The 4,548-nt window shown below is 37.9% G+C and overlaps 1 non-coding gene across 1 annotated transcript; it reads left to right on the plus strand.

Annotated features, from left to right (window-relative positions):
* The first annotated feature begins 1,926 nt into the window (after positions 1-1,926).
* On the plus strand, positions 1,927-2,033 carry LOC145633569 (small nucleolar RNA R71). Its single transcript, XR_014112881.1, has one exon. It is a non-coding gene; the product is annotated as a small nucleolar RNA R71 (small nucleolar RNA).
* The last annotated feature ends 2,515 nt before the right edge of the window (positions 2,034-4,548 follow it).

Here is a 4,548-nt window from a genome sequence, read left to right on the forward strand (position 1 = left end):
AAGTTTGTAGGTCATTAAGTACCTCAAGAAAAATATATTTCAAATGAGAAGGGAGAGGTTTTAGTTCAAGTTTCTTGACCTCTGCAGGTTTCGATTCCTGAACTAAATTTACTACCTTCATTGTTTCCTTGGGTTCTTTTTTTTTAATGAAAGAGCTCTTTCAATATCCTGTACCTCATTACCCCTAACGCTTGCATTGTTTGTAGATAAATTCCCAGAAAGAATTTCCTCCAAGGGATCCCTTGCAAGAACCTGTGGCAAGCTATCATCACAAATATCGTCCATTATAACAATTATATCAATATAACAACAACTTTCCTCTAGCATAGGCTCTTTCAAAAATTTCCCTAGATTAAAAGTAACATTATCATCACCAACATAAAGGGTTAGTTTACCATTTTTCACATCAATAATGGCTCCTGCAGTATGGAGAAAAGTCCTACCTAATATAATGGGTATTTGTGTATCCTCTGCCATGTCTAAAACAACAAAATCAACACGAATAAAAAATTTACCAACTCTGACAGGGACATCCTCTAAAATACCTAAGGTGTATTTTACAGAACGATCTGCCATTTGCAAAGTTATATTAGTAAATTTTAATTCTCCCATATTAAGTTTAGCACAGACAGACGATGGCATAACACTGACACTGGCACCCAAATCACACAAAGCTTTATCAATAAAAACATTCCCTATATGACAAGGGATAGAAAAACTACCGGGATCCTTTAATTTAGGAGGGGATTTATTTTGCAATAAGGCGCTACACTCCTCTGTGAAAGCTACAGTTTCTACTTCATTAAAGGCCCTTTTCCTAGTCAGAATGTCTTTCATAAATTTAGCATATGTAGGAACCTGAGTGATTAAATCAGTGAAAGGAACTGTTACCTGCAGGTTTTTCACAACCTCTAAGAAATTACCAAATTGTTTATCAAACTTACTCTTCAATTCTCTATTAGGGAACGGTAGTTTGATAACCGGGCTCTGCACATCTCCTCCCTTATCCTGAGATTTACCCTGCATAAAAACATTAGAAGGGTTAATATCTGTTTGTAGCCCTGCAGGGTTATCAGGATTAGCGTTTGGTATAGAGGAATCTAGACCAGGAACTGGTCCATCTTCCTTCGGCATAGGAGGTCCATCATAATGTGAACCACTCCTTAGAGTGATTGCATTGGCATGATCTGTAGGATAAATAGGTTGTGATGGTAGAGCTCCCTGATGATGGGATTATCTATGATTTTATTGTGGGCTAAAAATAGAATCTATTTGCGCATCCTTACACTCCATATGCTTTTGCATATTAGTAAGCATTGCTCTAATTTCTGTCATGGCAGGGTCAGAAGATTATGAGGGTGATGCTTGGCTTTTCTGGCCAGAATTTGGATGGTAATATTTTGATGTGGTGGGGGTTGCTGTTGTGGTTGTTGTGGAGGTGGAGGGTTTTGTACATTGGTACTCCGGTACGAAAGATATGGATGGTTCCGGTAACCAGGATTATAAGAGTTGGAATATAGGTTATTCTGCCTATAGGTTTGAAAGGCATTAACTTGTTCCATGGAACTCCTACAATCTTGCTCCCAATGCCCTACAATTCCACAATTTTCACAAAAAGCTTCATTGTTAGCAACAGGAGAAACATTAGCTACAGAATTAGGAGTAGTAGTAAGATTATCTAATTTTTGACAAATAGGCGTTAATTGAGCTTGCAAAAAGGATACGTAATGGATATTAAGTTTTCCTTTATTTGCAAACCCTCTCGGATTCCCGTATTGGAAATTATGTATTGACATGTCTTCGATAACCTGTCCTGCATCGTCCACATTTAAATTCATGAATTTCCCACTGGCTGCAGAATCTAGAACTGATCTAGAAGAATTTCCATGTCCATTGTAGAAAGCTTGGATCAATTGCCATTGTGCTAGATTTTGGTGGGGGCATTCTCTATGTAGATCCTTGAACCGCTCCCAAGCCTCATATAGCGTTTCATCGGCCTCTTGAGCGAAGTTCTGAATAGCACTCCTTAGTACCGCTGTTCTCTCTGCAAGATAATATTTATTATAGAAATTCAAAGCAATAGTCTACCAGTCAGTAAAACCAAGTGCAGTTCTATTCAAACCATTAAACCATAATTTAGCTTTGCCACATAATGAAAAAGGAAAAAGAATCTCCCTGATTTGGTCCCGCGTGACCCCGGCTTGTCTAATGGTGTTGCAATACTGGCAGAAATCTGCAATATGAATATTAGGATCTTCACCCTTAGCTCCACCGAATTGCTTCCTCTCTATCATAGTGATAAATTGGGGCTTGATCTCAAATTGAACTCTATCTAGAGCCGGAGTGGGAGTAAGGTGCGGGAAATCTGCGAGCTTTGGCTGCGAGTAGTCACTGAGTTTCTTTTGGGACGTCATCTCTAATTCTGAATCTGAAGGAATTTTTGCGTCACTAGAATCAGAGGGAGGGTCTCTTCGATTGTTGTCCTCCTCAGAATCCGCTAGAATTTGTCTATAAATTTTCCTTTGCCTACGAAACGAGCGCTCGATCTCAGGATCGAATGGAATGTAACCTGATCTGGAACACCTGGGCATAAACAAGGAACTAAAAGATAAATATGAGAATTGCCTCAAAGAATTAACGTTCTCTGAGACAAGTGGAGATAATCTAGACTACAAAAAATAATCAGAAAAAAAAAAAAAAAAAAAAAAACTGTTTCCCCTGCAACGGCGCCGAAATTTGACAGGGTAAAGTCGTATCCCCTAATAAAAAATATTACCTAAGTCCTCTAACTAATGCAGATAGGGAAGTAGGGTCGAATCCACAGGGAAACAAGTCTTTCTACTCCCAATTAATTATTATAATCTAAATTATCAAGGTAACCAATGTTGTTGTAATTAAAGACTATACTACGAAGAATATGATCAGGGAAAATAAAGTAGAGAGAAATTAAATATCAAAAGGCCTAGGGCATAGGTTAACTAATAAACAATATTCCAGGGCAAATCATAATAAGCATTCATCAAGCATCGATTAATCAGATTATAAAGGGCTTTCGGTACATATTATAATCACAGAGTTAATTTACCGATATTAAATCTCATTTGTCGAATCTTGACTTAACCATTTATAAATTAGTCCGCCTATTGAAACTAAGCCTAAACATCAATTCTCATCTGTCGAATCTCGAATTAATATTGCTAAACTCATACAATTAAATCTGGCCAAACCTAATTGCATAGCATTAAATCAATCAATAGGAAATTAACCAAGCATAGGTAATAAACAATCACAAATTTACCCCTTCATATTATTTATTAGATCCCCATAAACCCTAGAAATAAAACTACTCAAGCATAATTAAATCTAAACTAATCAAATCAAATAAGCAAGACATAATGAATGAATTAAATAAAATAACTGAAATTAAAAGAGAAGAAATTGTTACAAAAAAAAATCTGGATTAATGAGTATAATTAAGAACAATGTTGAGAGAGTTTTAGAGAGAGAAAATATTCTAAGTAGAGAGAGAAAATATAAAAGAGAAGGTAATCCAAAATTACGTACCAAAATTGGACTTAAACATCCCTAAAACAAATCCTTAAACGAAAACTAATTAGGTCCCTAAAAAACACGAGCCCGATCGGGTGAAGGGCCGCCCGATCGGGCCCGCTTTTTTTTCTACGCCCTTGCTAGTGTGCTGCGCCCGATCGAGCCTACGCTCACCCGATCGGGCGCGGCTTCTTTCTTGATGTTGCTTTGCACGCGCCTGCCCGATCGGGCGTATGCTTGCCCGATCGGTCCCGGCTTCTTCTTCGAGGCTTGGATTTCGATTGGGCTCGATTCCTCGGCCCAATCCGGATTTCCTCATCGGGTCTTGATTACTTGATCCAATTGCCCCGGTATCACATACCGAGCCCTTAATCACCGGCTCTCACCAGTCTTGGGCTTCAAGGATGGTTGTGTCCTCCTAACGCTCGTAGTTGCTTCGTGAAAACTCGAAAAACGCTCCAAGTGTGCAATTTCCTACAAAACTCAAGAAAAACTACAAAAACACTAGAAAACACAAATTAGTAATAAAAGTGTCCCTAAAAAGCCAAAAACACTACTAATTATGACCATGGGACGGGGGTAAAACACTATATAAATTGGACATATGAGCATGAAGACGGTCAAATGCGGTGTCATAACTCATACCAATAAGAGAAAGTTTCTCCTGAATGGTTACTTTTGTCTTTGTTTGTTCATGGCAAGGACTTCATTCAGATTAAAGGTGCTAACATTATTTGATTGGGTGGTTTTGGAAGAAAAAGGATTGTTGTTCTTCTTTCCTTTCCAGCCATTATTGGAGTTAGTGTTAGCAGCTTTTTGCATTGCAAGGTCGTCTTCAATATTAATTCCAATGTCGTAGATTGCCTTGAAAGTATTCAAGTTGCTTTGATATTTGAGATGTTTGGAATATTTTCCTAGAGATTCTTTATGAACAATCTCACAGATTCCTTTTTAGTAGGTACCTCAATCATCTTAGCAGAGGTTTCCTTCCACTTATTA

This window comes from Chenopodium album, chromosome 5 (assembly GCF_948465745.1).
Source record: "Chenopodium album chromosome 5, dcCheAlbu1.1, whole genome shotgun sequence".
Taxonomy (NCBI): domain Eukaryota; kingdom Viridiplantae; phylum Streptophyta; class Magnoliopsida; order Caryophyllales; family Amaranthaceae; genus Chenopodium; species Chenopodium album.